Source organism: Schistocerca cancellata, chromosome 3, assembly GCF_023864275.1.
Source record: "Schistocerca cancellata isolate TAMUIC-IGC-003103 chromosome 3, iqSchCanc2.1, whole genome shotgun sequence".
Classification (NCBI taxonomy): domain Eukaryota; kingdom Metazoa; phylum Arthropoda; class Insecta; order Orthoptera; family Acrididae; genus Schistocerca; species Schistocerca cancellata.
The window spans coordinates 706168898-706193031 of record NC_064628.1 but is presented as its reverse complement, the minus strand read 5'-3'; the positions used below and the strand labels follow the sequence as shown (position 1 = coordinate 706193031).

The 24134-nt window shown below is 45.4% G+C and overlaps 78 non-coding genes across 78 annotated transcripts; 52 read left to right on the top strand and 26 right to left on the bottom strand.

Moving 5' to 3' along the window:
- Positions 1-99: 99 nt before the first annotated feature.
- Trnaa-cgc (transfer RNA alanine (anticodon CGC)) lies at positions 100-171 on the bottom strand. Its single transcript has one exon. It is a non-coding gene; the product is annotated as a tRNA-Ala (tRNA).
- A 118-nt stretch (positions 172-289) lies between these two features.
- On the top strand, positions 290-361 carry Trnaw-cca (transfer RNA tryptophan (anticodon CCA)). Its single transcript has one exon. It is a non-coding gene; the product is annotated as a tRNA-Trp (tRNA).
- A 318-nt stretch (positions 362-679) lies between these two features.
- Trnac-gca (transfer RNA cysteine (anticodon GCA)) lies at positions 680-751 on the top strand. Its single transcript has one exon. It is a non-coding gene; the product is annotated as a tRNA-Cys (tRNA).
- Positions 752-1025: 274 nt separating this feature from the next.
- On the bottom strand, positions 1026-1097 carry Trnaa-cgc (transfer RNA alanine (anticodon CGC)). The gene has a single exon. It is a non-coding gene; the product is annotated as a tRNA-Ala (tRNA).
- A 118-nt stretch (positions 1098-1215) lies between these two features.
- On the top strand, positions 1216-1287 carry Trnaw-cca (transfer RNA tryptophan (anticodon CCA)). The gene has a single exon. It is a non-coding gene; the product is annotated as a tRNA-Trp (tRNA).
- Positions 1288-1605: 318 nt separating this feature from the next.
- Trnac-gca (transfer RNA cysteine (anticodon GCA)) lies at positions 1606-1677 on the top strand. The gene has a single exon. It is a non-coding gene; the product is annotated as a tRNA-Cys (tRNA).
- A 274-nt stretch (positions 1678-1951) lies between these two features.
- Positions 1952-2023, bottom strand: Trnaa-cgc (transfer RNA alanine (anticodon CGC)). The gene has a single exon. It is a non-coding gene; the product is annotated as a tRNA-Ala (tRNA).
- A 118-nt stretch (positions 2024-2141) lies between these two features.
- Positions 2142-2213, top strand: Trnaw-cca (transfer RNA tryptophan (anticodon CCA)). Its single transcript has one exon. It is a non-coding gene; the product is annotated as a tRNA-Trp (tRNA).
- Positions 2214-2531: 318 nt separating this feature from the next.
- On the top strand, positions 2532-2603 carry Trnac-gca (transfer RNA cysteine (anticodon GCA)). The gene has a single exon. It is a non-coding gene; the product is annotated as a tRNA-Cys (tRNA).
- Positions 2604-2877: 274 nt separating this feature from the next.
- On the bottom strand, positions 2878-2949 carry Trnaa-cgc (transfer RNA alanine (anticodon CGC)). The gene has a single exon. It is a non-coding gene; the product is annotated as a tRNA-Ala (tRNA).
- Positions 2950-3067: 118 nt separating this feature from the next.
- Trnaw-cca (transfer RNA tryptophan (anticodon CCA)) lies at positions 3068-3139 on the top strand. The gene has a single exon. It is a non-coding gene; the product is annotated as a tRNA-Trp (tRNA).
- Positions 3140-3457: 318 nt separating this feature from the next.
- On the top strand, positions 3458-3529 carry Trnac-gca (transfer RNA cysteine (anticodon GCA)). Its single transcript has one exon. It is a non-coding gene; the product is annotated as a tRNA-Cys (tRNA).
- Positions 3530-3803: 274 nt separating this feature from the next.
- Trnaa-cgc (transfer RNA alanine (anticodon CGC)) lies at positions 3804-3875 on the bottom strand. Its single transcript has one exon. It is a non-coding gene; the product is annotated as a tRNA-Ala (tRNA).
- Positions 3876-3993: 118 nt separating this feature from the next.
- Positions 3994-4065, top strand: Trnaw-cca (transfer RNA tryptophan (anticodon CCA)). The gene has a single exon. It is a non-coding gene; the product is annotated as a tRNA-Trp (tRNA).
- A 318-nt stretch (positions 4066-4383) lies between these two features.
- Positions 4384-4455, top strand: Trnac-gca (transfer RNA cysteine (anticodon GCA)). The gene has a single exon. It is a non-coding gene; the product is annotated as a tRNA-Cys (tRNA).
- A 274-nt stretch (positions 4456-4729) lies between these two features.
- On the bottom strand, positions 4730-4801 carry Trnaa-cgc (transfer RNA alanine (anticodon CGC)). The gene has a single exon. It is a non-coding gene; the product is annotated as a tRNA-Ala (tRNA).
- Positions 4802-4919: 118 nt separating this feature from the next.
- Trnaw-cca (transfer RNA tryptophan (anticodon CCA)) lies at positions 4920-4991 on the top strand. The gene has a single exon. It is a non-coding gene; the product is annotated as a tRNA-Trp (tRNA).
- A 318-nt stretch (positions 4992-5309) lies between these two features.
- Positions 5310-5381, top strand: Trnac-gca (transfer RNA cysteine (anticodon GCA)). Its single transcript has one exon. It is a non-coding gene; the product is annotated as a tRNA-Cys (tRNA).
- Positions 5382-5655: 274 nt separating this feature from the next.
- Positions 5656-5727, bottom strand: Trnaa-cgc (transfer RNA alanine (anticodon CGC)). The gene has a single exon. It is a non-coding gene; the product is annotated as a tRNA-Ala (tRNA).
- A 118-nt stretch (positions 5728-5845) lies between these two features.
- Trnaw-cca (transfer RNA tryptophan (anticodon CCA)) lies at positions 5846-5917 on the top strand. The gene has a single exon. It is a non-coding gene; the product is annotated as a tRNA-Trp (tRNA).
- Positions 5918-6235: 318 nt separating this feature from the next.
- Positions 6236-6307, top strand: Trnac-gca (transfer RNA cysteine (anticodon GCA)). The gene has a single exon. It is a non-coding gene; the product is annotated as a tRNA-Cys (tRNA).
- A 274-nt stretch (positions 6308-6581) lies between these two features.
- Trnaa-cgc (transfer RNA alanine (anticodon CGC)) lies at positions 6582-6653 on the bottom strand. Its single transcript has one exon. It is a non-coding gene; the product is annotated as a tRNA-Ala (tRNA).
- A 118-nt stretch (positions 6654-6771) lies between these two features.
- Positions 6772-6843, top strand: Trnaw-cca (transfer RNA tryptophan (anticodon CCA)). Its single transcript has one exon. It is a non-coding gene; the product is annotated as a tRNA-Trp (tRNA).
- Positions 6844-7161: 318 nt separating this feature from the next.
- Positions 7162-7233, top strand: Trnac-gca (transfer RNA cysteine (anticodon GCA)). The gene has a single exon. It is a non-coding gene; the product is annotated as a tRNA-Cys (tRNA).
- A 274-nt stretch (positions 7234-7507) lies between these two features.
- Positions 7508-7579, bottom strand: Trnaa-cgc (transfer RNA alanine (anticodon CGC)). Its single transcript has one exon. It is a non-coding gene; the product is annotated as a tRNA-Ala (tRNA).
- A 118-nt stretch (positions 7580-7697) lies between these two features.
- Positions 7698-7769, top strand: Trnaw-cca (transfer RNA tryptophan (anticodon CCA)). Its single transcript has one exon. It is a non-coding gene; the product is annotated as a tRNA-Trp (tRNA).
- Positions 7770-8087: 318 nt separating this feature from the next.
- Positions 8088-8159, top strand: Trnac-gca (transfer RNA cysteine (anticodon GCA)). Its single transcript has one exon. It is a non-coding gene; the product is annotated as a tRNA-Cys (tRNA).
- Positions 8160-8433: 274 nt separating this feature from the next.
- Positions 8434-8505, bottom strand: Trnaa-cgc (transfer RNA alanine (anticodon CGC)). Its single transcript has one exon. It is a non-coding gene; the product is annotated as a tRNA-Ala (tRNA).
- Positions 8506-8623: 118 nt separating this feature from the next.
- Positions 8624-8695, top strand: Trnaw-cca (transfer RNA tryptophan (anticodon CCA)). The gene has a single exon. It is a non-coding gene; the product is annotated as a tRNA-Trp (tRNA).
- A 318-nt stretch (positions 8696-9013) lies between these two features.
- On the top strand, positions 9014-9085 carry Trnac-gca (transfer RNA cysteine (anticodon GCA)). Its single transcript has one exon. It is a non-coding gene; the product is annotated as a tRNA-Cys (tRNA).
- Positions 9086-9359: 274 nt separating this feature from the next.
- Trnaa-cgc (transfer RNA alanine (anticodon CGC)) lies at positions 9360-9431 on the bottom strand. Its single transcript has one exon. It is a non-coding gene; the product is annotated as a tRNA-Ala (tRNA).
- A 118-nt stretch (positions 9432-9549) lies between these two features.
- On the top strand, positions 9550-9621 carry Trnaw-cca (transfer RNA tryptophan (anticodon CCA)). The gene has a single exon. It is a non-coding gene; the product is annotated as a tRNA-Trp (tRNA).
- Positions 9622-9939: 318 nt separating this feature from the next.
- Trnac-gca (transfer RNA cysteine (anticodon GCA)) lies at positions 9940-10011 on the top strand. Its single transcript has one exon. It is a non-coding gene; the product is annotated as a tRNA-Cys (tRNA).
- A 274-nt stretch (positions 10012-10285) lies between these two features.
- On the bottom strand, positions 10286-10357 carry Trnaa-cgc (transfer RNA alanine (anticodon CGC)). Its single transcript has one exon. It is a non-coding gene; the product is annotated as a tRNA-Ala (tRNA).
- Positions 10358-10475: 118 nt separating this feature from the next.
- Positions 10476-10547, top strand: Trnaw-cca (transfer RNA tryptophan (anticodon CCA)). The gene has a single exon. It is a non-coding gene; the product is annotated as a tRNA-Trp (tRNA).
- A 318-nt stretch (positions 10548-10865) lies between these two features.
- On the top strand, positions 10866-10937 carry Trnac-gca (transfer RNA cysteine (anticodon GCA)). The gene has a single exon. It is a non-coding gene; the product is annotated as a tRNA-Cys (tRNA).
- Positions 10938-11211: 274 nt separating this feature from the next.
- Positions 11212-11283, bottom strand: Trnaa-cgc (transfer RNA alanine (anticodon CGC)). Its single transcript has one exon. It is a non-coding gene; the product is annotated as a tRNA-Ala (tRNA).
- Positions 11284-11401: 118 nt separating this feature from the next.
- Positions 11402-11473, top strand: Trnaw-cca (transfer RNA tryptophan (anticodon CCA)). Its single transcript has one exon. It is a non-coding gene; the product is annotated as a tRNA-Trp (tRNA).
- Positions 11474-11791: 318 nt separating this feature from the next.
- Trnac-gca (transfer RNA cysteine (anticodon GCA)) lies at positions 11792-11863 on the top strand. The gene has a single exon. It is a non-coding gene; the product is annotated as a tRNA-Cys (tRNA).
- Positions 11864-12137: 274 nt separating this feature from the next.
- Positions 12138-12209, bottom strand: Trnaa-cgc (transfer RNA alanine (anticodon CGC)). Its single transcript has one exon. It is a non-coding gene; the product is annotated as a tRNA-Ala (tRNA).
- Positions 12210-12327: 118 nt separating this feature from the next.
- Trnaw-cca (transfer RNA tryptophan (anticodon CCA)) lies at positions 12328-12399 on the top strand. Its single transcript has one exon. It is a non-coding gene; the product is annotated as a tRNA-Trp (tRNA).
- Positions 12400-12717: 318 nt separating this feature from the next.
- Trnac-gca (transfer RNA cysteine (anticodon GCA)) lies at positions 12718-12789 on the top strand. The gene has a single exon. It is a non-coding gene; the product is annotated as a tRNA-Cys (tRNA).
- Positions 12790-13063: 274 nt separating this feature from the next.
- Trnaa-cgc (transfer RNA alanine (anticodon CGC)) lies at positions 13064-13135 on the bottom strand. Its single transcript has one exon. It is a non-coding gene; the product is annotated as a tRNA-Ala (tRNA).
- A 118-nt stretch (positions 13136-13253) lies between these two features.
- Trnaw-cca (transfer RNA tryptophan (anticodon CCA)) lies at positions 13254-13325 on the top strand. Its single transcript has one exon. It is a non-coding gene; the product is annotated as a tRNA-Trp (tRNA).
- A 318-nt stretch (positions 13326-13643) lies between these two features.
- Trnac-gca (transfer RNA cysteine (anticodon GCA)) lies at positions 13644-13715 on the top strand. Its single transcript has one exon. It is a non-coding gene; the product is annotated as a tRNA-Cys (tRNA).
- A 274-nt stretch (positions 13716-13989) lies between these two features.
- On the bottom strand, positions 13990-14061 carry Trnaa-cgc (transfer RNA alanine (anticodon CGC)). Its single transcript has one exon. It is a non-coding gene; the product is annotated as a tRNA-Ala (tRNA).
- Positions 14062-14179: 118 nt separating this feature from the next.
- Positions 14180-14251, top strand: Trnaw-cca (transfer RNA tryptophan (anticodon CCA)). Its single transcript has one exon. It is a non-coding gene; the product is annotated as a tRNA-Trp (tRNA).
- Positions 14252-14569: 318 nt separating this feature from the next.
- On the top strand, positions 14570-14641 carry Trnac-gca (transfer RNA cysteine (anticodon GCA)). The gene has a single exon. It is a non-coding gene; the product is annotated as a tRNA-Cys (tRNA).
- A 274-nt stretch (positions 14642-14915) lies between these two features.
- On the bottom strand, positions 14916-14987 carry Trnaa-cgc (transfer RNA alanine (anticodon CGC)). Its single transcript has one exon. It is a non-coding gene; the product is annotated as a tRNA-Ala (tRNA).
- Positions 14988-15105: 118 nt separating this feature from the next.
- On the top strand, positions 15106-15177 carry Trnaw-cca (transfer RNA tryptophan (anticodon CCA)). Its single transcript has one exon. It is a non-coding gene; the product is annotated as a tRNA-Trp (tRNA).
- A 318-nt stretch (positions 15178-15495) lies between these two features.
- Trnac-gca (transfer RNA cysteine (anticodon GCA)) lies at positions 15496-15567 on the top strand. The gene has a single exon. It is a non-coding gene; the product is annotated as a tRNA-Cys (tRNA).
- A 274-nt stretch (positions 15568-15841) lies between these two features.
- Trnaa-cgc (transfer RNA alanine (anticodon CGC)) lies at positions 15842-15913 on the bottom strand. The gene has a single exon. It is a non-coding gene; the product is annotated as a tRNA-Ala (tRNA).
- A 118-nt stretch (positions 15914-16031) lies between these two features.
- On the top strand, positions 16032-16103 carry Trnaw-cca (transfer RNA tryptophan (anticodon CCA)). The gene has a single exon. It is a non-coding gene; the product is annotated as a tRNA-Trp (tRNA).
- Positions 16104-16421: 318 nt separating this feature from the next.
- Trnac-gca (transfer RNA cysteine (anticodon GCA)) lies at positions 16422-16493 on the top strand. The gene has a single exon. It is a non-coding gene; the product is annotated as a tRNA-Cys (tRNA).
- Positions 16494-16767: 274 nt separating this feature from the next.
- Positions 16768-16839, bottom strand: Trnaa-cgc (transfer RNA alanine (anticodon CGC)). The gene has a single exon. It is a non-coding gene; the product is annotated as a tRNA-Ala (tRNA).
- Positions 16840-16957: 118 nt separating this feature from the next.
- Trnaw-cca (transfer RNA tryptophan (anticodon CCA)) lies at positions 16958-17029 on the top strand. The gene has a single exon. It is a non-coding gene; the product is annotated as a tRNA-Trp (tRNA).
- A 318-nt stretch (positions 17030-17347) lies between these two features.
- On the top strand, positions 17348-17419 carry Trnac-gca (transfer RNA cysteine (anticodon GCA)). The gene has a single exon. It is a non-coding gene; the product is annotated as a tRNA-Cys (tRNA).
- A 274-nt stretch (positions 17420-17693) lies between these two features.
- On the bottom strand, positions 17694-17765 carry Trnaa-cgc (transfer RNA alanine (anticodon CGC)). Its single transcript has one exon. It is a non-coding gene; the product is annotated as a tRNA-Ala (tRNA).
- Positions 17766-17883: 118 nt separating this feature from the next.
- On the top strand, positions 17884-17955 carry Trnaw-cca (transfer RNA tryptophan (anticodon CCA)). Its single transcript has one exon. It is a non-coding gene; the product is annotated as a tRNA-Trp (tRNA).
- Positions 17956-18273: 318 nt separating this feature from the next.
- Trnac-gca (transfer RNA cysteine (anticodon GCA)) lies at positions 18274-18345 on the top strand. The gene has a single exon. It is a non-coding gene; the product is annotated as a tRNA-Cys (tRNA).
- A 274-nt stretch (positions 18346-18619) lies between these two features.
- On the bottom strand, positions 18620-18691 carry Trnaa-cgc (transfer RNA alanine (anticodon CGC)). The gene has a single exon. It is a non-coding gene; the product is annotated as a tRNA-Ala (tRNA).
- A 118-nt stretch (positions 18692-18809) lies between these two features.
- On the top strand, positions 18810-18881 carry Trnaw-cca (transfer RNA tryptophan (anticodon CCA)). The gene has a single exon. It is a non-coding gene; the product is annotated as a tRNA-Trp (tRNA).
- Positions 18882-19199: 318 nt separating this feature from the next.
- Trnac-gca (transfer RNA cysteine (anticodon GCA)) lies at positions 19200-19271 on the top strand. The gene has a single exon. It is a non-coding gene; the product is annotated as a tRNA-Cys (tRNA).
- A 274-nt stretch (positions 19272-19545) lies between these two features.
- On the bottom strand, positions 19546-19617 carry Trnaa-cgc (transfer RNA alanine (anticodon CGC)). Its single transcript has one exon. It is a non-coding gene; the product is annotated as a tRNA-Ala (tRNA).
- A 118-nt stretch (positions 19618-19735) lies between these two features.
- On the top strand, positions 19736-19807 carry Trnaw-cca (transfer RNA tryptophan (anticodon CCA)). The gene has a single exon. It is a non-coding gene; the product is annotated as a tRNA-Trp (tRNA).
- Positions 19808-20125: 318 nt separating this feature from the next.
- Positions 20126-20197, top strand: Trnac-gca (transfer RNA cysteine (anticodon GCA)). The gene has a single exon. It is a non-coding gene; the product is annotated as a tRNA-Cys (tRNA).
- A 274-nt stretch (positions 20198-20471) lies between these two features.
- Trnaa-cgc (transfer RNA alanine (anticodon CGC)) lies at positions 20472-20543 on the bottom strand. Its single transcript has one exon. It is a non-coding gene; the product is annotated as a tRNA-Ala (tRNA).
- A 118-nt stretch (positions 20544-20661) lies between these two features.
- Trnaw-cca (transfer RNA tryptophan (anticodon CCA)) lies at positions 20662-20733 on the top strand. The gene has a single exon. It is a non-coding gene; the product is annotated as a tRNA-Trp (tRNA).
- A 318-nt stretch (positions 20734-21051) lies between these two features.
- On the top strand, positions 21052-21123 carry Trnac-gca (transfer RNA cysteine (anticodon GCA)). The gene has a single exon. It is a non-coding gene; the product is annotated as a tRNA-Cys (tRNA).
- A 274-nt stretch (positions 21124-21397) lies between these two features.
- On the bottom strand, positions 21398-21469 carry Trnaa-cgc (transfer RNA alanine (anticodon CGC)). Its single transcript has one exon. It is a non-coding gene; the product is annotated as a tRNA-Ala (tRNA).
- Positions 21470-21587: 118 nt separating this feature from the next.
- On the top strand, positions 21588-21659 carry Trnaw-cca (transfer RNA tryptophan (anticodon CCA)). The gene has a single exon. It is a non-coding gene; the product is annotated as a tRNA-Trp (tRNA).
- Positions 21660-21977: 318 nt separating this feature from the next.
- On the top strand, positions 21978-22049 carry Trnac-gca (transfer RNA cysteine (anticodon GCA)). Its single transcript has one exon. It is a non-coding gene; the product is annotated as a tRNA-Cys (tRNA).
- Positions 22050-22323: 274 nt separating this feature from the next.
- Positions 22324-22395, bottom strand: Trnaa-cgc (transfer RNA alanine (anticodon CGC)). The gene has a single exon. It is a non-coding gene; the product is annotated as a tRNA-Ala (tRNA).
- Positions 22396-22513: 118 nt separating this feature from the next.
- Positions 22514-22585, top strand: Trnaw-cca (transfer RNA tryptophan (anticodon CCA)). The gene has a single exon. It is a non-coding gene; the product is annotated as a tRNA-Trp (tRNA).
- Positions 22586-22903: 318 nt separating this feature from the next.
- Trnac-gca (transfer RNA cysteine (anticodon GCA)) lies at positions 22904-22975 on the top strand. Its single transcript has one exon. It is a non-coding gene; the product is annotated as a tRNA-Cys (tRNA).
- Positions 22976-23249: 274 nt separating this feature from the next.
- Positions 23250-23321, bottom strand: Trnaa-cgc (transfer RNA alanine (anticodon CGC)). The gene has a single exon. It is a non-coding gene; the product is annotated as a tRNA-Ala (tRNA).
- A 118-nt stretch (positions 23322-23439) lies between these two features.
- Trnaw-cca (transfer RNA tryptophan (anticodon CCA)) lies at positions 23440-23511 on the top strand. The gene has a single exon. It is a non-coding gene; the product is annotated as a tRNA-Trp (tRNA).
- A 318-nt stretch (positions 23512-23829) lies between these two features.
- Trnac-gca (transfer RNA cysteine (anticodon GCA)) lies at positions 23830-23901 on the top strand. The gene has a single exon. It is a non-coding gene; the product is annotated as a tRNA-Cys (tRNA).
- The last annotated feature ends 233 nt before the right edge of the window (positions 23902-24134 follow it).

The window sequence follows — 24134 nt, the reverse complement described above, 5'->3', positions numbered from 1 at the left end:
AAATCCACTTGCTTGGGGGAAGAATCTTGTACACTGAATTTTATAGAATATGGTGATAGGCAAAAGTTTTCATGTACTGCTGCACGGAGAAACAAAAATTGGAGGAGCTGGGATTTGAACCCAGGACTTTCTGCATGCGAAGCAGACACTCTACCACTGAGTTACACCCCCGCCAGAGCAAGTACATCTGGGACGAGTCTCTCCTGGATACTACTGTCATTATTTCTTAGGTTTGAACGGTACAGTAAGTTTTCGAGGAACCTATTCATGACAAGACCTAAGCAGCGTCGACTCCGTGGCGCAACGGTAGCGCGTCTGACTCCAGATCAGAAGGTTGCGTGTTCAAATCACGTCGGGGTCACAATGAAATTTTCGTTTACGAAAGCCATAGGCGAGTATGTCAGTTTAATCAGATACCAAACGATTACAAAGAACGGACGAACAGAACTTGCTTGAAAAAAGCTACTAGTGCAATTTTCGCATTCTGACATTAAGGTGAAGGCGCCGACTCGCACTTTCTCCAGGCGCGAGGTGTCTAGTATTTTTGATATTTATATCGTTTAACGCTAATATATAACTGAGAGATAATGATTACACGATATTTTGCTCGATTAGACGTCTTTAGCCAGGCAGAGTGTAATATTTTTCGTTAAGTTATGGGAATAGGAAGATCGTGAAAGGGGGTATAGCTCAGTCGTAGAGCATTCGACTGCAGATCGAGAGGTCCCCGGTTCAATCCCGGGTGCCCCCTTCATTTTTCAGTATCTCGAAAAAACAAAAGACGATTGTCGCGGTGAGTTGCAAATACATGTTTGAGATGCACTCCGCACGCCATACCGAAGGCTTTGGAGCAACATTTCAATGGGAGGATCGCAGCCAAGGGTCTTGCAGGTCATCGTCCTGCCGCCATGAGGTCGAACTGTACGAAATCCACTTGCTTGGGGGAAGAATCTTGTACACTGAATTTTATAGAATATGGTGATAGGCAAAAGTTTTCATGTACTGCTGCACGGAGAAACAAAAATTGGAGGAGCTGGGATTTGAACCCAGGACTTTCTGCATGCGAAGCAGACACTCTACCACTGAGTTACACCCCCGCCAGAGCAAGTACATCTGGGACGAGTCTCTCCTGGATACTACTGTCATTATTTCTTAGGTTTGAACGGTACAGTAAGTTTTCGAGGAACCTATTCATGACAAGACCTAAGCAGCGTCGACTCCGTGGCGCAACGGTAGCGCGTCTGACTCCAGATCAGAAGGTTGCGTGTTCAAATCACGTCGGGGTCACAATGAAATTTTCGTTTACGAAAGCCATAGGCGAGTATGTCAGTTTAATCAGATACCAAACGATTACAAAGAACGGACGAACAGAACTTGCTTGAAAAAAGCTACTAGTGCAATTTTCGCATTCTGACATTAAGGTGAAGGCGCCGACTCGCACTTTCTCCAGGCGCGAGGTGTCTAGTATTTTTGATATTTATATCGTTTAACGCTAATATATAACTGAGAGATAATGATTACACGATATTTTGCTCGATTAGACGTCTTTAGCCAGGCAGAGTGTAATATTTTTCGTTAAGTTATGGGAATAGGAAGATCGTGAAAGGGGGTATAGCTCAGTCGTAGAGCATTCGACTGCAGGTCGAGAGGTCCCCGGTTCAATCCCGGGTGCCCCCTTCATTTTTCAGTATCTCGAAAAAACAAAAGACGATTGACGCGGTGAGTTGCAAATACATGTTTGAGATGCACTCCGCACGCCATACCGAAGGCTTTGGAGCAACATTTCAATGGGAGGATCGCAGCCAAGGGTCTTGCAGGTCATCGTCCTGCCGCCATGAGGTCGAACTGTACGAAATCCACTTGCTTGGGGGAAGAATCTTGTACACTGAATTTTATAGAATATGGTGATAGGCAAAAGTTTTCATGTACTGCTGCACGGAGAAACAAAAATTGGAGGAGCTGGGATTTGAACCCAGGACTTTCTGCATGCGAAGCAGACACTCTACCACTGAGTTACACCCCCGCCAGAGCAAGGACATCTGGGACGAGTCTCTCCTGGATACTACTGTCATTATTTCTTAGGTTTGAACGGTACAGTAAGTTTTCGAGGAACCTATTCATGACAAGACCTAAGCAGCGTCGACTCCGTGGCGCAACGGTAGCGCGTCTGACTCCAGATCAGAAGGTTGCGTGTTCAAATCACGTCGGGGTCACAATGAAATTTTCGTTTACGAAAGCCATAGGCGAGTATGTCAGTTTAATCAGATACCAAACGATTACAAAGAACGGACGAACAGAACTTGCTTGAAAAAAGCTACTAGTGCAATTTTCGCATTCTGACATTAAGGTGAAGGCGCCGACTCGCACTTTCTCCAGGCGCGAGGTGTCTAGTATTTTTGATATTTATATCGTTTAACGCTAATATATAACTGAGAGATAATGATTACACGATATTTTGCTCGATTAGACGTCTTTAGCCAGGCAGAGTGTAATATTTTTCGTTAAGTTATGGGAATAGGAAGATCGTGAAAGGGGGTATAGCTCAGTCGTAGAGCATTCGACTGCAGATCGAGAGGTCCCCGGTTCAATCCCGGGTGCCCCCTTCATTTTTCAGTATCTCGAAAAAACAAAAGACGATTGTCGCGGTGAGTTGCAAATACATGTTTGAGATGCACTCCGCACGCCATACCGAAGGCTTTGGAGCAACATTTCAATGGGAGGATCGCAGCCAAGGGTCTTGCAGGTCATCGTCCTGCCGCCATGAGGTCGAACTGTACGAAATCCACTTGCTTGGGGGAAGAATCTTGTACACTGAATTTTATAGAATATGGTGATAGGCAAAAGTTTTCATGTACTGCTGCACGGAGAAACAAAAATTGGAGGAGCTGGGATTTGAACCCAGGACTTTCTGCATGCGAAGCAGACACTCTACCACTGAGTTACACCCCCGCCAGAGCAAGTACATCTGGGACGAGTCTCTCCTGGATACTACTGTCATTATTTCTTAGGTTTGAACGGTACAGTAAGTTTTCGAGGAACCTATTCATGACAAGACCTAAGCAGCGTCGACTCCGTGGCGCAACGGTAGCGCGTCTGACTCCAGATCAGAAGGTTGCGTGTTCAAATCACGTCGGGGTCACAATGAAATTTTCGTTTACGAAAGCCATAGGCGAGTATGTCAGTTTAATCAGATACCAAACGATTACAAAGAACGGACGAACAGAACTTGCTTGAAAAAAGCTACTAGTGCAATTTTCGCATTCTGACATTAAGGTGAAGGCGCCGACTCGCACTTTCTCCAGGCGCGAGGTGTCTAGTATTTTTGATATTTATATCGTTTAACGCTAATATATAACTGAGAGATAATGATTACACGATATTTTGCTCGATTAGACGTCTTTAGCCAGGCAGAGTGTAATATTTTTCGTTAAGTTATGGGAATAGGAAGATCGTGAAAGGGGGTATAGCTCAGTCGTAGAGCATTCGACTGCAGATCGAGAGGTCCCCGGTTCAATCCCGGGTGCCCCCTTCATTTTTCAGTATCTCGAAAAAACAAAAGACGATTGTCGCGGTGAGTTGCAAATACATGTTTGAGATGCACTCCGCACGCCATACCGAAGGCTTTGGAGCAACATTTCAATGGGAGGATCGCAGCCAAGGGTCTTGCAGGTCATCGTCCTGCCGCCATGAGGTCGAACTGTACGAAATCCACTTGCTTGGGGGAAGAATCTTGTACACTGAATTTTATAGAATATGGTGATAGGCAAAAGTTTTCATGTACTGCTGCACGGAGAAACAAAAATTGGAGGAGCTGGGATTTGAACCCAGGACTTTCTGCATGCGAAGCAGACACTCTACCACTGAGTTACACCCCCGCCAGAGCAAGTACATCTGGGACGAGTCTCTCCTGGATACTACTGTCATTATTTCTTAGGTTTGAACGGTACAGTAAGTTTTCGAGGAACCTATTCATGACAAGACCTAAGCAGCGTCGACTCCGTGGCGCAACGGTAGCGCGTCTGACTCCAGATCAGAAGGTTGCGTGTTCAAATCACGTCGGGGTCACAATGAAATTTTCGTTTACGAAAGCCATAGGCGAGTATGTCAGTTTAATCAGATACCAAACGATTACAAAGAACGGACGAACAGAACTTGCTTGAAAAAAGCTACTAGTGCAATTTTCGCATTCTGACATTAAGGTGAAGGCGCCGACTCGCACTTTCTCCAGGCGCGAGGTGTCTAGTATTTTTGATATTTATATCGTTTAACGCTAATATATAACTGAGAGATAATGATTACACGATATTTTGCTCGATTAGACGTCTTTAGCCAGGCAGAGTGTAATATTTTTCGTTAAGTTATGGGAATAGGAAGATCGTGAAAGGGGGTATAGCTCAGTCGTAGAGCATTCGACTGCAGATCGAGAGGTCCCCGGTTCAATCCCGGGTGCCCCCTTCATTTTTCAGTATCTCGAAAAAACAAAAGACGATTGTCGCGGTGAGTTGCAAATACATGTTTGAGATGCACTCCGCACGCCATACCGAAGGCTTTGGAGCAACATTTCAATGGGAGGATCGCAGCCAAGGGTCTTGCAGGTCATCGTCCTGCCGCCATGAGGTCGAACTGTACGAAATCCACTTGCTTGGGGGAAGAATCTTGTACACTGAATTTTATAGAATATGGTGATAGGCAAAAGTTTTCATGTACTGCTGCACGGAGAAACAAAAATTGGAGGAGCTGGGATTTGAACCCAGGACTTTCTGCATGCGAAGCAGACACTCTACCACTGAGTTACACCCCCGCCAGAGCAAGTACATCTGGGACGAGTCTCTCCTGGATACTACTGTCATTATTTCTTAGGTTTGAACGGTACAGTAAGTTTTCGAGGAACCTATTCATGACAAGACCTAAGCAGCGTCGACTCCGTGGCGCAACGGTAGCGCGTCTGACTCCAGATCAGAAGGTTGCGTGTTCAAATCACGTCGGGGTCACAATGAAATTTTCGTTTACGAAAGCCATAGGCGAGTATGTCAGTTTAATCAGATACCAAACGATTACAAAGAACGGACGAACAGAACTTGCTTGAAAAAAGCTACTAGTGCAATTTTCGCATTCTGACATTAAGGTGAAGGCGCCGACTCGCACTTTCTCCAGGCGCGAGGTGTCTAGTATTTTTGATATTTATATCGTTTAACGCTAATATATAACTGAGAGATAATGATTACACGATATTTTGCTCGATTAGACGTCTTTAGCCAGGCAGAGTGTAATATTTTTCGTTAAGTTATGGGAATAGGAAGATCGTGAAAGGGGGTATAGCTCAGTCGTAGAGCATTCGACTGCAGATCGAGAGGTCCCCGGTTCAATCCCGGGTGCCCCCTTCATTTTTCAGTATCTCGAAAAAACAAAAGACGATTGTCGCGGTGAGTTGCAAATACATGTTTGAGATGCACTCCGCACGCCATACCGAAGGCTTTGGAGCAACATTTCAATGGGAGGATCGCAGCCAAGGGTCTTGCAGGTCATCGTCCTGCCGCCATGAGGTCGAACTGTACGAAATCCACTTGCTTGGGGGAAGAATCTTGTACACTGAATTTTATAGAATATGGTGATAGGCAAAAGTTTTCATGTACTGCTGCACGGAGAAACAAAAATTGGAGGAGCTGGGATTTGAACCCAGGACTTTCTGCATGCGAAGCAGACACTCTACCACTGAGTTACACCCCCGCCAGAGCAAGTACATCTGGGACGAGTCTCTCCTGGATACTACTGTCATTATTTCTTAGGTTTGAACGGTACAGTAAGTTTTCGAGGAACCTATTCATGACAAGACCTAAGCAGCGTCGACTCCGTGGCGCAACGGTAGCGCGTCTGACTCCAGATCAGAAGGTTGCGTGTTCAAATCACGTCGGGGTCACAATGAAATTTTCGTTTACGAAAGCCATAGGCGAGTATGTCAGTTTAATCAGATACCAAACGATTACAAAGAACGGACGAACAGAACTTGCTTGAAAAAAGCTACTAGTGCAATTTTCGCATTCTGACATTAAGGTGAAGGCGCCGACTCGCACTTTCTCCAGGCGCGAGGTGTCTAGTATTTTTGATATTTATATCGTTTAACGCTAATATATAACTGAGAGATAATGATTACACGATATTTTGCTCGATTAGACGTCTTTAGCCAGGCAGAGTGTAATATTTTTCGTTAAGTTATGGAAATAGGAAGATCGTGAAAGGGGGTATAGCTCAGTCGTAGAGCATTCGACTGCAGGTCGAGAGGTCCCCGGTTCAATCCCGGGTGCCCCCTTCATTTTTCAGTATCTCGAAAAAACAAAAGACGATTGTCGCGGTGAGTTGCAAATACATGTTTGAGATGCACTCCGCACGCCATACCGAAGGCTTTGGAGCAACATTTCAATGGGAGGATCGCAGCCAAGGGTCTTGCAGGTCATCGTCCTGCCGCCATGAGGTCGAACTGTACGAAATCCACTTGCTTGGGGGAAGAATCTTGTACACTGAATTTTATAGAATATGGTGATAGGCAAAAGTTTTCATGTACTGCTGCACGGAGAAACAAAAATTGGAGGAGCTGGGATTTGAACCCAGGACTTTCTGCATGCGAAGCAGACACTCTACCACTGAGTTACACCCCCGCCAGAGCAAGTACATCTGGGACGAGTCTCTCCTGGATACTACTGTCATTATTTCTTAGGTTTGAACGGTACAGTAAGTTTTCGAGGAACCTATTCATGACAAGACCTAAGCAGCGTCGACTCCGTGGCGCAACGGTAGCGCGTCTGACTCCAGATCAGAAGGTTGCGTGTTCAAATCACGTCGGGGTCACAATGAAATTTTCGTTTACGAAAGCCATAGGCGAGTATGTCAGTTTAATCAGATACCAAACGATTACAAAGAACGGACGAACAGAACTTGCTTGAAAAAAGCTACTAGTGCAATTTTCGCATTCTGACATTAAGGTGAAGGCGCCGACTCGCACTTTCTCCAGGCGCGAGGTGTCTAGTATTTTTGATATTTATATCGTTTAACGCTAATATATAACTGAGAGATAATGATTACACGATATTTTGCTCGATTAGACGTCTTTAGCCAGGCAGAGTGTAATATTTTTCGTTAAGTTATGGGAATAGGAAGATCGTGAAAGGGGGTATAGCTCAGTCGTAGAGCATTCGACTGCAGATCGAGAGGTCCCCGGTTCAATCCCGGGTGCCCCCTTCATTTTTCAGTATCTCGAAAAAACAAAAGACGATTGTCGCGGTGAGTTGCAAATACATGTTTGAGATGCACTCCGCACGCCATACCGAAGGCTTTGGAGCAACATTTCAATGGGAGGATCGCAGCCAAGGGTCTTGCAGGTCATCGTCCTGCCGCCATGAGGTCGAACTGTACGAAATCCACTTGCTTGGGGGAAGAATCTTGTACACTGAATTTTATAGAATATGGTGATAGGCAAAAGTTTTCATGTACTGCTGCACGGAGAAACAAAAATTGGAGGAGCTGGGATTTGAACCCAGGACTTTCTGCATGCGAAGCAGACACTCTACCACTGAGTTACACCCCCGCCAGAGCAAGTACATCTGGGACGAGTCTCTCCTGGATACTACTGTCATTATTTCTTAGGTTTGAACGGTACAGTAAGTTTTCGAGGAACCTATTCATGACAAGACCTAAGCAGCGTCGACTCCGTGGCGCAACGGTAGCGCGTCTGACTCCAGATCAGAAGGTTGCGTGTTCAAATCACGTCGGGGTCACAATGAAATTTTCGTTTACGAAAGCCATAGGCGAGTATGTCAGTTTAATCAGATACCAAACGATTACAAAGAACGGACGAACAGAACTTGCTTGAAAAAAGCTACTAGTGCAATTTTCGCATTCTGACATTAAGGTGAAGGCGCCGACTCGCACTTTCTCCAGGCGCGAGGTGTCTAGTATTTTTGATATTTATGTCGTTTAACGCTAATATATAACTGAGAGATAATGATTACACGATATTTTGCTCGATTAGACGTCTTTAGCCAGGCAGAGTGTAATATTTTTCGTTAAGTTATGGGAATAGGAAGATCGTGAAAGGGGGTATAGCTCAGTCGTAGAGCATTCGACTGCAGATCGAGAGGTCCCCGGTTCAATCCCGGGTGCCCCCTTCATTTTTCAGTATCTCGAAAAAACAAAAGACGATTGTCGCGGTGAGTTGCAAATACATGTTTGAGATGCACTCCGCACGCCATACCGAAGGCTTTGGAGCAACATTTCAATGGGAGGATCGCAGCCAAGGGTCTTGCAGGTCATCGTCCTGCCGCCATGAGGTCGAACTGTACGAAATCCACTTGCTTGGGGGAAGAATCTTGTACACTGAATTTTATAGAATATGGTGATAGGCAAAAGTTTTCATGTACTGCTGCACGGAGAAACAAAAATTGGAGGAGCGGGGATTTGAACCCAGGACTTTCTGCATGCGAAGCAGACACTCTACCACTGAGTTACACCCCCGCCAGAGCAAGTACATCTGGGACGAGTCTCTCCTGGATACTACTGTCATTATTTCTTAGGTTTGAACGGTACAGTAAGTTTTCGAGGAACCTATTCATGACAAGACCTAAGCAGCGTCGACTCCGTGGCGCAACGGTAGCGCGTCTGACTCCAGATCAGAAGGTTGCGTGTTCAAATCACGTCGGGGTCACAATGAAATTTTCGTTTACGAAAGCCATAGGCGAGTATGTCAGTTTAATCAGATACCAAACGATTACAAAGAACGGACGAACAGAACTTGCTTGAAAAAAGCTACTAGTGCAATTTTCGCATTCTGACATTAAGGTGAAGGCGCCGACTCGCACTTTCTCCAGGCGCGAGGTGTCTAGTATTTTTGATATTTATGTCGTTTAACGCTAATATATAACTGAGAGATAATGATTACACGATATTTTGCTCGATTAGACGTCTTTAGCCAGGCAGAGTGTAATATTTTTCGTTAAGTTATGGGAATAGGAAGATCGTGAAAGGGGGTATAGCTCAGTCGTAGAGCATTCGACTGCAGATCGAGAGGTCCCCGGTTCAATCCCGGGTGCCCCCTTCATTTTTCAGTATCTCGAAAAAACAAAAGACGATTGTCGCGGTGAGTTGCAAATACATGTTTGAGATGCACTCCGCACGCCATACCGAAGGCTTTGGAGCAACATTTCAATGGGAGGATCGCAGCCAAGGGTCTTGCAGGTCATCGTCCTGCCGCCATGAGGTCGAACTGTACGAAATCCACTTGCTTGGGGGAAGAATCTTGTACACTGAATTTTATAGAATATGGTGATAGGCAAAAGTTTTCATGTACTGCTGCACGGAGAAACAAAAATTGGAGGAGCTGGGATTTGAACCCAGGACTTTCTGCATGCGAAGCAGACACTCTACCACTGAGTTACACCCCCGCCAGAGCAAGTACATCTGGGACGAGTCTCTCCTGGATACTACTGTCATTATTTCTTAGGTTTGAACGGTACAGTAAGTTTTCGAGGAACCTATTCATGACAAGACCTAAGCAGCGTCGACTCCGTGGCGCAACGGTAGCGCGTCTGACTCCAGATCAGAAGGTTGCGTGTTCAAATCACGTCGGGGTCACAATGAAATTTTCGTTTACGAAAGCCATAGGCGAGTATGTCAGTTTAATCAGATACCAAACGATTACAAAGAACGGACGAACAGAACTTGCTTGAAAAAAGCTACTAGTGCAATTTTCGCATTCTGACATTAAGGTGAAGGCGCCGACTCGCACTTTCTCCAGGCGCGAGGTGTCTAGTATTTTTGATATTTATATCGTTTAACGCTAATATATAACTGAGAGATAATGATTACACGATATTTTGCTCGATTAGACGTCTTTAGCCAGGCAGAGTGTAATATTTTTCGTTAAGTTATGGGAATAGGAAGATCGTGAAAGGGGGTATAGCTCAGTCGTAGAGCATTCGACTGCAGATCGAGAGGTCCCCGGTTCAATCCCGGGTGCCCCCTTCATTTTTCAGTATCTCGAAAAAACAAAAGACGATTGTCGCGGTGAGTTGCAAATACATGTTTGAGATGCACTCCGCACGCCATACCGAAGGCTTTGGAGCAACATTTCAATGGGAGGATCGCAGCCAAGGGTCTTGCAGGTCATCGTCCTGCCGCCATGAGGTCGAACTGTACGAAATCCACTTGCTTGGGGGAAGAATCTTGTACACTGAATTTTATAGAATATGGTGATAGGCAAAAGTTTTCATGTACTGCTGCACGGAGAAACAAAAATTGGAGGAGCTGGGATTTGAACCCAGGACTTTCTGCATGCGAAGCAGACACTCTACCACTGAGTTACACCCCCGCCAGAGCAAGTACATCTGGGACGAGTCTCTCCTGGATACTACTGTCATTATTTCTTAGGTTTGAACGGTACAGTAAGTTTTCGAGGAACCTATTCATGACAAGACCTAAGCAGCGTCGACTCCGTGGCGCAACGGTAGCGCGTCTGACTCCAGATCAGAAGGTTGCGTGTTCAAATCACGTCGGGGTCACAATGAAATTTTCGTTTACGAAAGCCATAGGCGAGTATGTCAGTTTAATCAGATACCAAACGATTACAAAGAACGGACGAACAGAACTTGCTTGAAAAAAGCTACTAGTGCAATTTTCGCATTCTGACATTAAGGTGAAGGCGCCGACTCGCACTTTCTCCAGGCGCGAGGTGTCTAGTATTTTTGATATTTATATCGTTTAACGCTAATATATAACTGAGAGATAATGATTACACGATATTTTGCTCGATTAGACGTCTTTAGCCAGGCAGAGTGTAATATTTTTCGTTAAGTTATGGGAATAGGAAGATCGTGAAAGGGGGTATAGCTCAGTCGTAGAGCATTCGACTGCAGATCGAGAGGTCCCCGGTTCAATCCCGGGTGCCCCCTTCATTTTTCAGTATCTCGAAAAAACAAAAGACGATTGTCGCGGTGAGTTGCAAATACATGTTTGAGATGCACTCCGCACGCCATACCGAAGGCTTTGGAGCAACATTTCAATGGGAGGATCGCAGCCAAGGGTCTTGCAGGTCATCGTCCTGCCGCCATGAGGTCGAACTGTACGAAATCCACTTGCTTGGGGGAAGAATCTTGTACACTGAATTTTATAGAATATGGTGATAGGCAAAAGTTTTCATGTACTGCTGCACGGAGAAACAAAAATTGGAGGAGCTGGGATTTGAACCCAGGACTTTCTGCATGCGAAGCAGACACTCTACCACTGAGTTACACCCCCGCCAGAGCAAGTACATCTGGGACGAGTCTCTCCTGGATACTACTGTCATTATTTCTTAGGTTTGAACGGTACAGTAAGTTTTCGAGGAACCTATTCATGACAAGACCTAAGCAGCGTCGACTCCGTGGCGCAACGGTAGCGCGTCTGACTCCAGATCAGAAGGTTGCGTGTTCAAATCACGTCGGGGTCACAATGAAATTTTCGTTTACGAAAGCCATAGGCGAGTATGTCAGTTTAATCAGATACCAAACGATTACAAAGAACGGACGAACAGAACTTGCTTGAAAAAAGCTACTAGTGCAATTTTCGCATTCTGACATTAAGGTGAAGGCGCCGACTCGCACTTTCTCCAGGCGCGAGGTGTCTAGTATTTTTGATATTTATATCGTTTAACGCTAATATATAACTGAGAGATAATGATTACACGATATTTTGCTCGATTAGACGTCTTTAGCCAGGCAGAGTGTAATATTTTTCGTTAAGTTATGGGAATAGGAAGATCGTGAAAGGGGGTATAGCTCAGTCGTAGAGCATTCGACTGCAGATCGAGAGGTCCCCGGTTCAATCCCGGGTGCCCCCTTAATTTTTCAGTATCTCGAAAAAACAAAAGACGATTGTCGCGGTGAGTTGCAAATACATGTTTGAGATGCACTCCGCACGCCATACCGAAGGCTTTGGAGCAACATTTCAATGGGAGGATCGCAGCCAAGGGTCTTGCAGGTCATCGTCCTGCCGCCATGAGGTCGAACTGTACGAAATCCACTTGCTTGGGGGAAGAATCTTGTACACTGAATTTTATAGAATATGGTGATAGGCAAAAGTTTTCATGTACTGCTGCACGGAGAAACAAAAATTGGAGGAGCTGGGATTTGAACCCAGGACTTTCTGCATGCGAAGCAGACACTCTACCACTGAGTTACACCCCCGCCAGAGCAAGTACATCTGGGACGAGTCTCTCCTGGATACTACTGTCATTATTTCTTAGGTTTGAACGGTACAGTAAGTTTTCGAGGAACCTATTCATGACAAGACCTAAGCAGCGTCGACTCCGTGGCGCAACGGTAGCGCGTCTGACTCCAGATCAGAAGGTTGCGTGTTCAAATCACGTCGGGGTCACAATGAAATTTTCGTTTACGAAAGCCATAGGCGAGTATGTCAGTTTAATCAGATACCAAACGATTACAAAGAACGGACGAACAGAACTTGCTTGAAAAAAGCTACTAGTGCAATTTTCGCATTCTGACATTAAGGTGAAGGCGCCGACTCGCACTTTCTCCAGGCGCGAGGTGTCTAGTATTTTTGATATTTATATCGTTTAACGCTAATATATAACTGAGAGATAATGATTACACGATATTTTGCTCGATTAGACGTCTTTAGCCAGGCAGAGTGTAATATTTTTCGTTAAGTTATGGGAATAGGAAGATCGTGAAAGGGGGTGTAGCTCAGTCGTAGAGCATTCGACTGCAGATCGAGAGGTCCCCGGTTCAATCCCGGGTGCCCCCTTCATTTTTCAGTATCTCGAAAAAACAAAAGACGATTGTCGCGGTGAGTTGCAAATACATGTTTGAGATGCACTCCGCACGCCATACCGAAGGCTTTGGAGCAACATTTCAATGGGAGGATCGCAGCCAAGGGTCTTGCAGGTCATCGTCCTGCCGCCATGAGGTCGAACTGTACGAAATCCACTTGCTTGGGGGAAGAATCTTGTACACTGAATTTTATAGAATATGGTGATAGGCAAAAGTTTTCATGTACTGCTGCACGGAGAAACAAAAATTGGAGGAGCTGGGATTTGAACCCAGGACTTTCTGCATGCGAAGCAGACACTCTACCACTGAGTTACACCCCCGCCAGAGCAAGTACATCTGGGACGAGTCTCTCCTGGATACTACTGTCATTATTTCTTAGGTTTGAACGGTACAGTAAGTTTTCGAGGAACCTATTCATGACAAGACCTAAGCAGCGTCGACTCCGTGGCGCAACGGTAGCGCGTCTGACTCCAGATCAGAAGGTTGCGTGTTCAAATCACGTCGGGGTCACAATGAAATTTTCGTTTACGAAAGCCATAGGCGAGTATGTCAGTTTAATCAGATACCAAACGATTACAAAGAACGGACGAACAGAACTTGCTTGAAAAAAGCTACTAGTGCAATTTTCGCATTCTGACATTAAGGTGAAGGCGCCGACTCGCACTTTCTCCAGGCGCGAGGTGTCTAGTATTTTTGATATTTATATCGTTTAACGCTAATATATAACTGAGAGATAATGATTACACGATATTTTGCTCGATTAGACGTCTTTAGCCAGGCAGAGTGTAATATTTTTCGTTAAGTTATGGGAATAGGAAGATCGTGAAAGGGGGTATAGCTCAGTCGTAGAGCATTCGACTGCAGATCGAGAGGTCCCCGGTTCAATCCCGGGTGCCCCCTTCATTTTTCAGTATCTCGAAAAAACAAAAGACGATTGTCGCGGTGAGTTGCAAATACATGTTTGAGATGCACTCCGCACGCCATACCGAAGGCTTTGGAGCAACATTTCAATGGGAGGATCGCAGCCAAGGGTCTTGCAGGTCATCGTCCTGCCGCCATGAGGTCGAACTGTACGAAATCCACTTGCTTGGGGGAAGAATCTTGTACACTGAATTTTATAGAATATGGTGATAGGCAAAAGTTTTCATGTACTGCTGCACGGAGAAACAAAAATTGGAGGAGCTGGGATTTGAACCCAGGACTTTCTGCATGCGAAGCAGACACTCTACCACTGAGTTACACCCCCGCCAGAGCAAGTACATCTGGGACGAGTCTCTCCTGGATACTACTGTCATTATTTCTTAGGTTTGAACGGTACAGTAAGTTTTCGAGGAACCTATTCATGACAAGACCTAAGCAGCGTCGACTCCGTGGCGCAACGGTAGCGCGTCTGACTCCAGATCAGAAGGTTGCGTGTTCAAATCACGTCGGGGTCACAATGAAATTTTCGTTTACGAAAGCCATAGGCGAGTATGTCAGTTTAATCAGATACCAAACGATTACAAAGAACGGACGAACAGAACTTGCTTGAAAAAAGCTACTAGTGCAATTTTCGCATTCTGACATTAAGGTGAAGGCGCCGACTCGCACTTTCTCCAGGCGCGAGGTGTCTAGTATTTTTGATATTTATATCGTTTAACGCTAATATATAACTGAGAGATAATGATTACACGATATTTTGCTCGATTAGACGTCTTTAGCCAGGCAGAGTGTAATATTTTTCGTTAAGTTATGGGAATAGGAAGATCGTGAAAGGGGGTATAGCTCAGTCGTAGAGCATTCGACTGCAGATCGAGAGGTCCCCGGTTCAATCCCGGGTGCCCCCTTCATTTTTCAGTATCTCGAAAAAACAAAAGACGATTGTCGCGGTGAGTTGCAAATACATGTTTGAGATGCACTCCGCACGCCATACCGAAGGCTTTGGAGCAACATTTCAATGGGAGGATCGCAGCCAAGGGTCTTGCAGGTCATCGTCCTGCCGCCATGAGGTCGAACTGTACGAAATCCACTTGCTTGGGGGAAGAATCTTGTACACTGAATTTTATAGAATATGGTGATAGGCAAAAGTTTTCATGTACTGCTGCACGGAGAAACAAAAATTGGAGGAGCTGGGATTTGAACCCAGGACTTTCTGCATGCGAAGCAGACACTCTACCACTGAGTTACACCCCCGCCAGAGCAAGTACATCTGGGACGAGTCTCTCCTGGATACTACTGTCATTATTTCTTAGGTTTGAACGGTACAGTAAGTTTTCGAGGAACCTATTCATGACAAGACCTAAGCAGCGTCGACTCCGTGGCGCAACGGTAGCGCGTCTGACTCCAGATCAGAAGGTTGCGTGTTCAAATCACGTCGGGGTCACAATGAAATTTTCGTTTACGAAAGCCATAGGCGAGTATGTCAGTTTAATCAGATACCAAACGATTACAAAGAACGGACGAACAGAACTTGCTTGAAAAAAGCTACTAGTGCAATTTTCGCATTCTGACATTAAGGTGAAGGCGCCGACTCGCACTTTCTCCAGGCGCGAGGTGTCTAGTATTTTTGATATTTATATCGTTTAACGCTAATATATAACTGAGAGATAATGATTACACGATATTTTGCTCGATTAGACGTCTTTAGCCAGGCAGAGTGTAATATTTTTCGTTAAGTTATGGGAATAGGAAGATCGTGAAAGGGGGTATAGCTCAGTCGTAGAGCATTCGACTGCAGATCGAGAGGTCCCTGGTTCAATCCCGGGTGCCCCCTTCATTTTTCAGTATCTCGAAAAAACAAAAGACGATTGTCGCGGTGAGTTGCAAATACATGTTTGAGATGCACTCCGCACGCCATACCGAAGGCTTTGGAGCAACATTTCAATGGGAGGATCGCAGCCAAGGGTCTTGCAGGTCATCGTCCTGCCGCCATGAGGTCGAACTGTACGAAATCCACTTGCTTGGGGGAAGAATCTTGTACACTGAATTTTATAGAATATGGTGATAGGCAAAAGTTTTCATGTACTGCTGCACGGAGAAACAAAAATTGGAGGAGCTGGGATTTGAACCCAGGACTTTCTGCATGCGAAGCAGACACTCTACCACTGAGTTACACCCCCGCCAGAGCAAGTACATCTGGGACGAGTCTCTCCTGGATACTACTGTCATTATTTCTTAGGTTTGAACGGTACAGTAAGTTTTCGAGGAACCTATTCATGACAAGACCTAAGCAGCGTCGACTCCGTGGCGCAACGGTAGCGCGTCTGACTCCAGATCAGAAGGTTGCGTGTTCAAATCACGTCGGGGTCACAATGAAATTTTCGTTTACGAAAGCCATAGGCGAGTATGTCAGTTTAATCAGATACCAAACGATTACAAAGAACGGACGAACAGAACTTGCTTGAAAAAAGCTACTAGTGCAATTTTCGCATTCTGACATTAAGGTGAAGGCGCCGACTCGCACTTTCTCCAGGCGCGAGGTGTCTAGTATTTTTGATATTTATATCGTTTAACGCTAATATATAACTGAGAGATAATGATTACACGATATTTTGCTCGATTAGACGTCTTTAGCCAGGCAGAGTGTAATATTTTTCGTTAAGTTATGGGAATAGGAAGATCGTGAAAGGGGGTATAGCTCAGTCGTAGAGCATTCGACTGCAGATCGAGAGGTCCCCGGTTCAATCCCGGGTGCCCCCTTCATTTTTCAGTATCTCGAAAAAACAAAAGACGATTGTCGCGGTGAGTTGCAAATACATGTTTGAGATGCACTCCGCACGCCATACCGAAGGCTTTGGAGCAACATTTCAATGGGAGGATCGCAGCCAAGGGTCTTGCAGGTCATCGTCCTGCCGCCATGAGGTCGAACTGTACGAAATCCACTTGCTTGGGGGAAGAATCTTGTACACTGAATTTTATAGAATATGGTGATAGGCAAAAGTTTTCATGTACTGCTGCACGGAGAAACAAAAATTGGAGGAGCTGGGATTTGAACCCAGGACTTTGTGCATGCGAAGCAGACACTCTACCACTGAGTTACACCCCCGCCAGAGCAAGTACATCTGGGACGAGTCTCTCCTGGATACTACTGTCATTATTTCTTAGGTTTGAACGGTACAGTAAGTTTTCGAGGAACCTATTCATGACAAGACCTAAGCAGCGTCGACTCCGTGGCGCAACGGTAGCGCGTCTGACTCCAGATCAGAAGGTTGCGTGTTCAAATCACGTCGGGGTCACAATGAAATTTTCGTTTACGAAAGCCATAGGCGAGTATGTCAGTTTAATCAGATACCAAACGATTACAAAGAACGGACGAACAGAACTTGCTTGAAAAAAGCTACTAGTGCAATTTTCGCATTCTGACATTAAGGTGAAGGCGCCGACTCGCACTTTCTCCAGGCGCGAGGTGTCTAGTATTTTTGATATTTATATCGTTTAACGCTAATATATAACTGAGAGATAATGATTACACGATATTTTGCTCGATTAGACGTCTTTAGCCAGGCAGAGTGTAATATTTTTCGTTAAGTTATGGGAATAGGAAGATCGTGAAAGGGGGTATAGCTCAGTCGTAGAGCATTCGACTGCAGATCGAGAGGTCCCCGGTTCAATCCCGGGTGCCTCCTTCATTTTTCAGTATCTCGAAAAAACAAAAGACGATTGTCGCGGTGAGTTGCAAATACATGTTTGAGATGCACTCCGCACGCCATACCGAAGGCTTTGGAGCAACATTTCAATGGGAGGATCGCAGCCAAGGGTCTTGCAGGTCATCGTCCTGCCGCCATGAGGTCGAACTGTACGAAATCCACTTGCTTGGGGGAAGAATCTTGTACACTGAATTTTATAGAATATGGTGATAGGCAAAAGTTTTCATGTACTGCTGCACGGAGAAACAAAAATTGGAGGAGCTGGGATTTGAACCCAGGACTTTCTGCATGCGAAGCAGACACTCTACCACTGAGTTACACCCCCGCCAGAGCAAGTACATCTGGGACGAGTCTCTCCTGGATACTACTGTCATTATTTCTTAGGTTTGAACGGTACAGTAAGTTTTCGAGGAACCTATTCATGACAAGACCTAAGCAGCGTCGACTCCGTGGCGCAACGGTAGCGCGTCTGACTCCAGATCAGAAGGTTGCGTGTTCAAATCACGTCGGGGTCACAATGAAATTTTCGTTTACGAAAGCCATAGGCGAGTATGTCAGTTTAATCAGATACCAAACGATTACAAAGAACGGACGAACAGAACTTGCTTGAAAAAAGCTACTAGTGCAATTTTCGCATTCTGACATTAAGGTGAAGGCGCCGACTCGCACTTTCTCCAGGCGCGAGGTGTCTAGTATTTTTGATATTTATATCGTTTAACGCTAATATGTAACTGAGAGATAATGATTACACGATATTTTGCTCGATTAGACGTCTTTAGCCAGGCAGAGTGTAATATTTTTCGTTAAGTTATGGGAATAGGAAGATCGTGAAAGGGGGTATAGCTCAGTCGTAGAGCATTCGACTGCAGATCGAGAGGTCCCCGGTTCAATCCCGGGTGCCCCCTTCATTTTTCAGTATCTCGAAAAAACAAAAGACGATTGTCGCGGTGAGTTGCAAATACATGTTTGAGATGCACTCCGCACGCCATACCGAAGGCTTTGGAGCAACATTTCAATGGGAGGATCGCAGCCAAGGGTCTTGCAGGTCATCGTCCTGCCGCCATGAGGTCGAACTGTACGAAATCCACTTGCTTGGGGGAAGAATCTTGTACACTGAATTTTATAGAATATGGTGATAGGCAAAAGTTTTCATGTACTGCTGCACGGAGAAACAAAAATTGGAGGAGCTGGGATTTGAACCCAGGACTTTCTGCATGCGAAGCAGACACTCTACCACTGAGTTACACCCCCGCCAGAGCAAGTACATCTGGGACGAGTCTCTCCTGGATACTACTGTCATTATTTCTTAGGTTTGAACGGTACAGTAAGTTTTCGAGGAACCTATTCATGACAAGACCTAAGCAGCGTCGACTCCGTGGCGCAACGGTAGCGCGTCTGACTCCAGATCAGAAGGTTGCGTGTTCAAATCACGTCGGGGTCACAATGAAATTTTCGTTTACGAAAGCCATAGGCGAGTATGTCAGTTTAATCAGATACCAAACGATTACAAAGAACGGACGAACAGAACTTGCTTGAAAAAAGCTACTAGTGCAATTTTCGCATTCTGACATTAAGGTGAAGGCGCCGACTCGCACTTTCTCCAGGCGCGAGGTGTCTAGTATTTTTGATATTTATATCGTTTAACGCTAATATGTAACTGAGAGATAATGATTACACGATATTTTGCTCGATTAGACGTCTTTAGCCAGGCAGAGTGTAATATTTTTCGTTAAGTTATGGGAATAGGAAGATCGTGAAAGGGGGTATAGCTCAGTCGTAGAGCATTCGACTGCAGATCGAGAGGTCCCCGGTTCAATCCCGGGTGCCCCCTTCATTTTTCAGTATCTCGAAAAAACAAAAGACGATTGTCGCGGTGAGTTGCAAATACATGTTTGAGATGCACTCCGCACGCCATACCGAAGGCTTTGGAGCAACATTTCAATGGGAGGATCGCAGCCAAGGGTCTTGCAGGTCATCGTCCTGCCGCCATGAGGTCGAACTGTACGAAATCCACTTGCTTGGGGGAAGAATCTTGTACACTGAATTTTATAGAATATGGTGATAGGCAAAAGTTTTCATGTACTGCTGCACGGAGAAACAAAAATTGGAGGAGCTGGGATTTGAACCCAGGACTTTCTGCATGCGAAGCAGACACTCTACCACTGAGTTACACCCCCGCCAGAGCAAGTACATCTGGGACGAGTCTCTCCTGGATGCTACTGTCATTATTTCTTAGGTTTGAACGGTACAGTAAGTTTTCGAGGAACCTATTCATGACAAGACCTAAGCAGCGTCGACTCCGTGGCGCAACGGTAGCGCGTCTGACTCCAGATCAGAAGGTTGCGTGTTCAAATCACGTCGGGGTCACAATGAAATTTTCGTTTACGAAAGCCATAGGCGAGTATGTCAGTTTAATCAGATACCAAACGATTACAAAGAACGGACGAACAGAACTTGCTTGAAAAAAGCTACTAGTGCAATTTTCGCATTCTGACATTAAGGTGAAGGCGCCGACTCGCACTTTCTCCAGGCGCGAGGTGTCTAGTATTTTTGATATTTATATCGTTTAACGCTAATATATAACTGAGAGATAATGATTACACGATATTTTGCTCGATTAGACGTCTTTAGCCAGGCAGAGTGTAATATTTTTCGTTAAGTTATGGGAATAGGAAGATCGTGAAAGGGGGTATAGCTCAGTCGTAGAGCATTCGACTGCAGATCGAGAGGTCCCCGGTTCAATCCCGGGTGCCCCCTTCATTTTTCAGTATCTCGAAAAAACAAAAGACGATTGTCGCGGTGAGTTGCAAATACATGTTTGAGATGCACTCCGCACGCCATACCGAAGGCTTTGGAGCAACATTTCAATGGGAGGATCGCAGCCAAGGGTCTTGCAGGTCATCGTCCTGCCGCCATGAGGTCGAACTGTACGAAATCCACTTGCTTGGGGGAAGAATCTTGTACACTGAATTTTATAGAATATGGTGATAGGCAAAAGTTTTCATGTACTGCTGCACGGAGAAACAAAAATTGGAGGAGCTGGGATTTGAACCCAGGACTTTCTGCATGCGAAGCAGACACTCTACCACTGAGTTACACCCCCGCCAGAGCAAGTACATCTGGGACGAGTCTCTCCTGGATACTACTGTCATTATTTCTTAGGTTTGAACGGTACAGTAAGTTTTCGAGGAACCTATTCATGACAAGACCTAAGCAGCGTCGACTCCGTGGCGCAACGGTAGCGCGTCTGACTCCAGATCAGAAGGTTGCGTGTTCAAATCACGTCGGGGTCACAATGAAATTTTCGTTTACGAAAGCCATAGGCGAGTATGTCAGTTTAATCAGATACCAAACGATTACAAAGAACGGACGAACAGAACTTGCTTGAAAAAAGCTACTAGTGCAATTTTCGCATTCTGACATTAAGGTGAAGGCGCCGACTCGCACTTTCTCCAGGCGCGAGGTGTCTAGTATTTTTGATATTTATATCGTTTAACGCTAATATATAACTGAGAGATAATGATTACACGATATTTTGCTCGATTAGACGTCTTTAGCCAGGCAGAGTGTAATATTTTTCGTTAAGTTATGGGAATAGGAAGATCGTGAAAGGGGGTATAGCTCAGTCGTAGATCATTCGACTGCAGATCGAGAGGTCCCCGGTTCAATCCCGGGTGCCCCCTTCATTTTTCAGTATCTCGAAAAAACAAAAGACGATTGTCGCGGTGAGTTGCAAATACATGTTTGAGATGCACTCCGCACGCCATACCGAAGGCTTTGGAGCAACATTTCAATGGGAGGATCGCAGCCAAGGGTCTTGCAGGTCATCGTCCTGCCGCCATGAGGTCGAACTGTACGAAATCCACTTGCTTGGGGGAAGAATCTTGTACACTGAATTTTATAGAATATGGTGATAGGCAAAAGTTTTCATGTACTGCTGCACGGAGAAACAAAAATTGGAGGAGCTGGGATTTGAACCCAGGACTTTCTGCATGCGAAGCAGACACTCTACCACTGAGTTACACCCCCGCCAGAGCAAGTACATCTGGGACGAGTCTCTCCTGGATACTACTGTCATTATTTCTTAGGTTTGAACGGTACAGTAAGTTTTCGAGGAACCTATTCATGACAAGACCTAAGCAGCGTCGACTCCGTGGCGCAACGGTAGCGCGTCTGACTCCAGATCAGAAGGTTGCGTGTTCAAATCACGTCGGGGTCACAATGAAATTTTCGTTTACGAAAGCCATAGGCGAGTATGTCAGTTTAATCAGATACCAAACGATTACAAATAACGGACGAACAGAACTTGCTTGAAAAAAGCTACTAGTGCAATTTTCGCATTCTGACATTAAGGTGAAGGCGCCGACTCGCACTTTCTCCAGGCGCGAGGTGTCTAGTATTTTTGATATTTATATCGTTTAACGCTAATATATAACTGAGAGATAATGATTACACGATATTTTGCTCGATTAGACGTCTTTAGCCAGGCAGAGTGTAATATTTTTCGTTAAGTTATGGGAATAGGAAGATCGTGAAAGGGGGTATAGCTCAGTCGTAGAGCATTCGACTGCAGATCGAGAGGTCCCCGGTTCAATCCCGGGTGCCCCCTTCATTTTTCAGTATCTCGAAAAAACAAAAGACGATTGTCGCGGTGAGTTGCAAATACATGTTTGAGATGCACTCCGCACGCCATACCGAAGGCTTTGGAGCAACATTTCAATGGGAGGATCGCAGCCAAGGGTCTTGCAGGTCATCGTCCTGCCGCCATGAGGTCGAACTGTACGAAATCCACTTGCTTGGGGGAAGAATCTTGTACACTGAATTTTATAGAATATGGTGATAGGCAAAAGTTTTCATGTACTGCTGCACGGAGAAACAAAAATTGGAGGAGCTGGGATTTGAACCCAGGACTTTCTGCATGCGAAGCAGACACTCTACCACTGAGTTACACCCCCGCCAGAGCAAGTACATCTGGGACGAGTCTCTCCTGGGTACTACTGTCATTATTTCTTAGGTTTGAACGGTACAGTAAGTTTTCGAGGAACCTATTCATGACAAGACCTAAGCAGCGTCGACTCCGTGGCGCAACGGTAGCGCGTCTGACTCCAGATCAGAAGGTTGCGTGTTCAAATCACGTCGGGGTCACAATGAAATTTTCGTTTACGAAAGCCATAGGCGAGTATGTCAGTTTAATCAGATACCAAACGATTACAAAGAACGGACGAACAGAACTTGCTTGAAAAAAGCTACTAGTGCAATTTTCGCATTCTGACATTAAGGTGAAGGCGCCGACTCGCACTTTCTCCAGGCGCGAGGTGTCTAGTATTTTTGATATTTATATCGTTTAACGCTAATATATAACTGAGAGATAATGATTACACGATATTTTGCTCGATTAGACGTCTTTAGCCAGGCAGAGTGTAATATTTTTCGTTAAGTTATGGGAATAGGAAGATCGTGAAAGGGGGTATAGCTCAGTCGTAGAGCATTCGACTGCAGATCGAGAGGTCCCCGGTTCAATCCCGGGTGCCCCCTTCATTTTTCAGTATCTCGAAAAAACAAAAGACGATTGTCGCGGTGAGTTGCAAATACATGTTTGAGATGCACTCCGCACGCCATACCGAAGGCTTTGGAGCAACATTTCAATGGGAGGATCGCAGCCAAGGGTCTTGCAGGTCATCGTCCTGCCGCCATGAGGTCGAACTGTACGAAATCCACTTGCTTGGGGGAAGAATCTTGTACACTGAATTTTATAGAATATGGTGATAGGCAAAAGTTTTCATGTACTGCTGCACGGAGAAACAAAAATTGGAGGAGCTGGGATTTGAACCCAGGACTTTCTGCATGCGAAGCAGACACTCTACCACTGAGTTACACCCCCGCCAGAGCAAGTACATCTGGGACGAGTCTCTCCTGGATACTACTGTCATTATTTCTTAGGTTTGAACGGTACAGTAAGTTTTCGAGGAACCTATTCATGACAAGACCTAAGCAGCGTCGACTCCGTGGCGCAACGGTAGCGCGTCTGACTCCAGATCAGAAGGTTGCGTGTTCAAATCACGTCGGGGTCACAATGAAATTTTCGTTTACGAAAGCCATAGGCGAGTATGTCAGTTTAATCAGATACCAAACGATTACAAAGAACGGACGAACAGAACTTGCTTGAAAAAAGCTACTAGTGCAATTTTCGCATTCTGACATTAAGGTGAAGGCGCCGACTCGCACTTTCTCCAGGCGCGAGGTGTCTAGTATTTTTGATATTTATATCGTTTAACGCTAATATATAACTGAGAGATAATGATTACACGATATTTTGCTCGATTAGACGTCTTTAGCCAGGCAGAGTGTAATATTTTTCGTTAAGTTATGGGAATAGGAAGATCGTGAAAGGGGGTATAGCTCAGTCGTAGAGCATTCGACTGCAGATCGAGAGGTCCCCGGTTCAATCCCGGGTGCCCCCTTCATTTTTCAGTATCTCGAAAAAACAAAAGACGATTGTCGCGGTGAGTTGCAAATACATGTTTGAGATGCACTCCGCACGCCATACCGAAGGCTTTGGAGCAACATTTCAATGGGAGGATCGCAGCCAAGGGTCTTGCAGGTCATCGTCCTGCCGCCATGAGGTCGAACTGTACGAAATCCACTTGCTTGGGGGAAGAATCTTGTACACTGAATTTTATAGAATATGGTGATA